Raw genomic sequence first — 7,382 nt, 5'->3', positions numbered from 1 at the left:
AAGGTATCAATTACTCTTTGCTGTGTTGCTGAGAGATTTGAAGGGACCAAATGAAAAGTCAGATATTAAATACAAGAGAAGCACATTAGCACCCAATGGAAACAGATGAGCAGGACATTGTACAAACCCAAGAGCAGAAGAAATGTATTTCATGATGCCATCTGCTAATTTCTCACATAAAGCCCTTATTGCAGTGATTGCTGATACAGAAGTGCTGAAATAGTCATTAAGCCTTGAATCCCTTTTCAAACAATTATCTTAGAATCATAGAATCTTTTAGGCAAGTTAATTGCTTACCATTGTTATTATACATAGTAATGAGTGTACAACAGTTATTTTGCATAGTTAATTGTGGGTGTGAAGAAGAAACACATATATATGTTTATATAATCACTATTGTTATTCAAATATCTGATAAGTAAGAATGACATCTCAATGGTGGTAATTTCTGTAGGGGCTGTCTCTCCCATTTATCTACTCTTTTTTTTTCATACATTTTCATTATACATTTCAGGGAATATTATACACACTGTTTTGATAGTAGAAAGAGGCTAAAAAGATTATTTTTTACTTCTTTCCCCCAGAAGCCAGAAAGCAATCAAGTAATTTATAAGATGATGGAAATTTTTAAGGAAAAAAAATGCCACATTACACGTCTTCAACCAGAAAAATAAAGATTAATCACTTAACATGTTGCTTAGACAAGGATCAACCTAAAAACTCGCTTGAGTGAATATAAACAAATGTCTGTCAGCATAGAGGAGCTGCACTGTAATTTTGGACAAGCAGATACATTATTTTCTTAGTGCACTGTAAAGAATGTATTATCCTGTTGCAGCCCTCCAAAGACTGAATTGCAAGCTGAGGCATTAATTACAGTCATTGTAGACAAATGACAGTATACTTCTGTGGTAAGATGACAAAGTGGAAACAAGTGATGGGTCTGGCACACCAATTGAAATGCTAGAGTTTATTGAAGTTTTTAAGCCTGGGGCTTTCTGGACATACCTAAATTACCCAGATCTGACACACTGATTTCACTTTTGAGAACTGAGTTATCATCTTCACTCAGTGGCAAACAGAACTCAGGTGGAAAGTGTCACTGTCTGTGCAGAGACAGAGAATCGAAAGTAGACAAAATGTTTTGGCAGGCTATCAAACTGGGATCTAAAGGGCAAATAAGCACACTGACTAAACCTCTTTTTTTGTAGAGGTAAGAATATACTGCAATTAACTGGGAGGATTCTTTCTATGGATCTCCTGGCAAGACTCTAAGTGAGCTGTAAGAGTTATCCTCATACATGCAAAATCAACCTGGTTACTTGGTCTGGGCAAGAAAGACAAATACTGAGGAGAAGGTAACCATTTTAGCTGGCAATTCACAATATGAGTAACACTTCAGCAGATGCACTACATGCTATAGTTAAAGTAATGTTGTATGCACAAACATGGATTTGGGCTGAGAGATAGCAAAGTTACTTGGTGGAGAAAAAAAAAAGAAAGAAACTAACACATTTGGTAAAAGATTCCATAGCATAAGTGAGTCTCTGAACATCTTGAATAAAATAACTCACTCCTGTTGAAGTGCAATGCATAATTCTGGAGGGCAACAGAAATAAAATTAACCAAAGCCTTCAATTATTCATGAGAAACCTTCTGACCTTGATTCAGGTCTCTTTCCAATTTCTAGAATTCTTCTTTGTTCAGCTTTATGCCAGCTCCCCTCTTCTGAACTGCAGTCTGCTTCTTCTGGACTTGCTGTAGCCATGTGGCAATCCTTGACTCTTCTCCAACCTCCACACATCACTGTTCAGTCAATTTCTGTCAATGAAAATTTCAGATGCTGGAATATCCTCATTTATTAGTAAGGACAGACTTCAAAACCTTGCTGTCCCAAAGTATGCATTTAGTATTTATAGGCAGAACTGGGCTAATATTCACTATCTGAGTTCTGAATTGTGGGTGGATGAACAATCCACAATATTGGACATGGAATGTTTCACACCCCACAACGGTTCACTACAAGCATTTTTGTAGCTTATAGGTATATTTTTAGGTGGATCTAGCTGACCTTTTATTGGCTACCTTCCACTGAAGCAATGTCCAGCACAATTCTTTGGGATTCACTGAGTGCTGAAATAGTGTCCATTGTTGCATTATGTAAGCATTTGGTGTTGAACTCTTCTCAAGTGCTTGCATCTATATTAAGGCATGTTTAGAACATATAGTTTTGGTGAAACATTGCATAACTGTACAATGTGCATGCTTAAAAGGGTTATTCTGTAAATATGGAAAAGGTTTTTCCATGTTTCACAATCTGAAAAAATCCCACTCTTTTTTGTGTGCCTACCTGAAGACATATGGGAATTCTATATATAGGTTGGACACGCAAACAATCCAGCTAGGACCTGCCGAAGTGAACAGGATTATTTCCCTTGTTCTTTTCCTTAAAACAGATTTTTAATCAAACCTTTATTTCATCCACAGCAGTAGCCGCAGTCTAGTTCCCTTGGTATTCACTGGACATCATCATTAATTCAGCTAGGAATATAAACTAGTTCTGCTTTACAAACGATACTTAAACATATTCATGTCTTTTATCTTGTGGCCTACTTTATGTAATTATTTATTCAACTAAATAGCTCATTTTCTTCTCAGTTTCCCTTGTGATTTTCCTTACCTTCCCCAGACCCTGTGTTGCCTACTGGAGGAACAGCCCTACCTGAGGGTATGGGGAAAAATAAAATGTATTTTAGGATTGTTCCTCACACTAATATAGGAATTCAGAGACACGTGCTACAGAAAGAATGAAAAACAGTTACATGAGCATTGATAACAGCATATGCTATATTTTTTGAGGCTTACAAAAGAGAGTAGCTAACACATGGAATTTTTATTTTAATTGAATTTATAAAATTTACATTTACGGTTCCCTGGGAAAAAAGTCTCTAAGAAAACTACATTCATAAACCTTTCACAAAGAAAAATGTCCAATTTGGAACTTTTTCTTTAAAAATGAGAAATTTTTTTTTGTTTTTTGATTATTGTTGGGTATTCTGAGAAGAAGTATAATCTTTCCTACACCAACTACATCAGTTTTTCAGCTGGGTTAGCTGGGTTTTGATCAATCCACCAGGCACAGACTAATTTAGCATTCTTCTTTCCCACTGACTAATGAATATATCACTGCACATTTCTGCAACTACCATTTACTCAGCAAGAGAAATGCCTTTCCTTTGAACAGCCTTATAGGATAAAAAAATAGCATCTTCTGTCCTGTAATCTGGGTCAAAGTATCCGTGAGACTCACAACTGCCTCCACACTGCTTTGTGATGGGCCAAGAAGGATTGTCTCTCACTATTCACTGGAGAAGCCCATGTTCTGTAAACCCTGAAAAGTACTGCTTGCAGGCTCTGTTGTGACCTCTCTTCTTGGTTCATGGCCGCAGGAAGGCTGGCAGCATGAATGCAGCAAGAAGGGAAACGTTTTTTAAATAGGAAAATACATACACAGGTGCTAATCACATTACTAGGTGAAGTATGGATTGAAAACCAACTGCAGGTGTTTGAAGTCAGCCATTCAGCCTAGTAAGACTTATTGATCTTCTTTCTCTCTCTTTTTTTTTTTTTTTTTTTTGGGTGGGGGAGATTTTTTTTTGTTGTTTTAAAGGAAGCTGTGCCATAATTTGGTAACAGAAAGAAAAATTACTCAGTATGGTGAACATGACAACAGCAACAATGATGCATTTTTTAAATTTATGCATTTATTTTAGTTGGGGCATAGCACAGTAAGGAAAGAAAAAGATATTACGCATAGAATTACATTTTTCAGTTAAGAGAGGAACTGTTTTGTCATTAGAGTAAAATTTAAAAAATGCAGTTTTGAAAGGCCATTGTTAAATTAGGTAAATATTTTCCAGAAGAATCATTATTTTTGAGTTATATAGTAATGGAATTCAAATGCATTTGGCCTTGGTTTTTCAGCAATATCACTGTCAGGTTTTGGAACAAGAAATATAGAGAAGGCTTTAGCTTCTTACCTGTAAGAGAAAGTGTGCATTTTCCCCTCATTTGGTAGGGGTGAGTTTTCACACAGCTCCTACACTGTGTATCCATGCCAGGGACAGGAGAGGCACAGAACCAGTGTCACATGAATCAGCTTTCTGTAGTTCAGCCAGGCTCCTTTGGCAGACATGTTAACTTCTCCTCCACTCATCCTGAAATATTTAAAGCTGTAAAAAAAAATGTCTAAAGTAATTCCTCCATGTTTTAGCACAAGGTGCTTTACTTGACTTAAGCAGACTTTTGGGGCACAAGAAGTTATGTAAATATAGCTGCTACTAAAGCAAGAAATTTGCCATATTCTGCGAAGTAAAGGATGAAATTCTGTATTCATTAAAAGCAATGGAAAGATGCATGTTGATTTCAAAAGTGTTTGGATTGCACATATAGGTAAAAAGCAAAGATCCTGTAGGATCTGTTACTACATCTTAAAAACATACACTACCTACTATTCATTCTGTCATGCAAAGTGAAATGCGAAGTGTGCTCAGGTCTTTTTATCAGTATATCAGTCACCAAATGTGTAGGAGTAATGTTAAAAATCAGCTCCCAAGAGACATGAAATCACTGTAATAGGATAACAAGATAAACTGATGCTTTTTCATGACTGCTCCTCCTCATCACTTAATGGTTGCAAGAATATATGAATGTAACAAAGTCAAGAGGTTTTGGCAAGAAAAACTGAAGAATAATACAAAATATTGCTGACTTATCACAAACTGCTATGCAAGGCTTCTTTTCATTTTCTACATATTTGCATAATAGGGAAAATAAACATGATGAAATGTTTGAAACCAGAATATTTCCCAAGCCTCATGACTTATTGTTCTGTCTAACAATAACACAGCAACATTTGGTAGACAATGTTACATAGAGACATTTAACTAAGAAAATATGCTTTTAGACAAGTTTCTATCCCTCAGGATTTGTAGAGATGCAAAAACACATTAAATGTATGTCTTGAGCTTAAATGCCATCCACAAAAGACCACACAATTTTTCAAGTTAATTCTTTATTCCATAATTCCTTTTTTCTTCAATTCATGCTGTAAAACACAACAACACTGATTCTAATATTTTGTTTCTGAACAGCTGTGTAAAATTCAAGTGCAGAACTGAGAATGCATCCAGGGGCTAGAAATGGAGTTGTACTTCTTTTATAGATATTTCCAACTTTGAAAAGCTCAACTCCATTTTTTAGCCAGTCAAATTCATTATGAGATACCAGCCCTTCTTTTCCTTCAGAGCTGTAATATGCTAACATTGCATAGACATTGCACCCATAAGGTTTTGTGATCTTGAGAAAGCTCTTAAAAATAATACCTGCAAAGGGGATGCTAGAAGTAATTTTACCTCAGCATTCTTGGCGAATTCACTAAGCTACAAATTGCAGAACACAACTGCTCTCAGTTTATAATATATCCTGAAATTCTTCCAGTCTTTGGGTTTTCAGGTAAAAGAAAACAAAACCATAAAAAAAAAAAACCACTGGATAAATACAGTTTTTAATCACTGCCTCCTGCATATATAATCAACAGTGTATGCTGAGATGCTGGTGTGCTCCTTCACATGCAGCCCTAGAGGTAAAGCAGAGGGAAGTGCTATTCCAGTGCAGAAGTCTTTCTGGCCCCTTACATTTGTCCACAGCTAGAGATAAGCACATTCCTTGCGTGAAGGGGAGTGGACATTCAGGTTCCCCTGTGTCTCTTAGAGAGAGGCTCAGAACAGAAGGGCTTCTCCTCTGGTTCCAGCTATCAGCAAGGTGCTTTTCTTCCAGACCATGCCTTGCTTCCCAGGCCCCCCAGCTTACAGGGTACAGCATATTCCTAGGTCCCAGGTTTAGAGCCCCTAGGTGGGCAGGACACTGCCAGGAGAGCTAGTGCCTATGCAAAGAGAGAGCTGAGGAGAAATTATTTCATTCACACTATTGCATATATGCAAAAATAGCCCAGGACAGAAAATTTGGGTGTGATACACACGCCAAGAAAGGATTATGTGGAACCTACTTGCTCTAGAGCCAACTCATGGCATGGGAAAATTCAACACAGCACACAACTGTGTCTGCCCTTGTATCAAGGAAAATAAATTTAAAGAAAGTCTCACCAATTCATCCAGATCCTCATCCAAACACAAACCAGAATCAGCCATACCTGTGAATATAAGTGTCTGCAGAGGGGTGCCAAGAGGATGGAGCCAGGCTCTTCTCAGTGCTGTGCAACAGGATGGGAGGCAATGGGCGTGAACTGAAACACAGGAACTTCCACCTCAACATCAGGAAGAGCTTCTTTACTTCAAATCTGACTGAGCACTGGTACAGGTTCGCCAGAGAGGTTGTGGAATTTCCTCCTCTATGGATACTGAGGAACAGTCTGGACACAACCCTGAGTAATGTGCTCTAGGGGATCCTGCCTGAACAGGTCAGTTGGACTGGATGACCTCTGCATTTCTGCGATTCTACGTGCTCAGTTTTGCTCTAGACACCCTCTAGACATGTGCAGTAGGGATTCTCCAATATTTTTTCCTTGCTTTACTTATGATTGACTCAAGCACTTCTTCCCTTCACAGTGTCTGGCTTGCAATACAGATAGATGGCTGCCCAGCAGCAACCCTTGCAGTCTGCTTTAGTGTGCACTCCTCACCAGCTTCATGCTTTATTCAAACATCCAGCGAATAAGATGAAAGAAAACACAGGCCACAATGATTCACACAGATTATAAAATGTCTGCTCTACAATCAGTGGAAAATAATTTGTCCGCCTCATCAACAACATCACTCCCATTAATGTAGGGAAAAAAAAAAAACCACATGAAAAATTAATTTCAACCTGGGCAACATCTACTTATGATGAAGCAGCCACTGGAAGTCAAAGAGGTATAGCTGCCTGCAATCTAAAGGCTTATCTGAAGACATGGATGTGTGTTGCATTCCTGAGCATTACTTGAATTTCCCCTGCGCAGTGAGACCTGCTGGAAAAGCCCGTGGGGAAGAAAAAGAGCGACATAAATGACATGTCATTTTTGTGACATAAAGCACAGGCCACTCTAAATTAAAGAGAAAGAAACTTTTCTGTAATGGAAAATGAATGCTGTTATATTTTATGTTGAAAATACCATGGAAGTTTATGAACTCATAATCAATATTACACAAAGAGGTATGTGCTTTATGAGGTGCTCTTTTACACTGTGTTCCCTCACACTGTGTGCCAAGAGGCAAGCAGAAATGTGGCAGGTAGGACCATGCATTTGTTTTATGTTTTACCTGGGGCTGAGGGAAATGAAAACTCTTTAAATTCTTGAAATATTTACATCTTAAGAAAATCAC

General features: G+C 37.8%; 1 long non-coding RNA gene across 1 annotated transcript; it reads right to left on the bottom strand.

Moving 5' to 3' along the window:
- Window positions 1-1,555: 1,555 nt before the first annotated feature.
- LOC141725361 (uncharacterized) lies at window positions 1,556-6,619 on the bottom strand. The gene is made up of 3 exons (XR_012577229.1): window positions 6,212-6,619; window positions 4,041-4,232; window positions 1,556-1,821 (listed from the first exon to the last, which is right to left on the bottom strand). It is a non-coding gene; the product is annotated as an uncharacterized LOC141725361 (long non-coding RNA).
- Between the last annotated feature and the right edge of the window lie 763 nt (window positions 6,620-7,382).

This window comes from Zonotrichia albicollis, chromosome 1 (genome assembly GCF_047830755.1).
Source record: "Zonotrichia albicollis isolate bZonAlb1 chromosome 1, bZonAlb1.hap1, whole genome shotgun sequence".
NCBI classification, from domain to species: Eukaryota; Metazoa; Chordata; class Aves; order Passeriformes; family Passerellidae; genus Zonotrichia; species Zonotrichia albicollis.
This window is presented reverse-complemented; position numbering and strand designations above follow the sequence as displayed.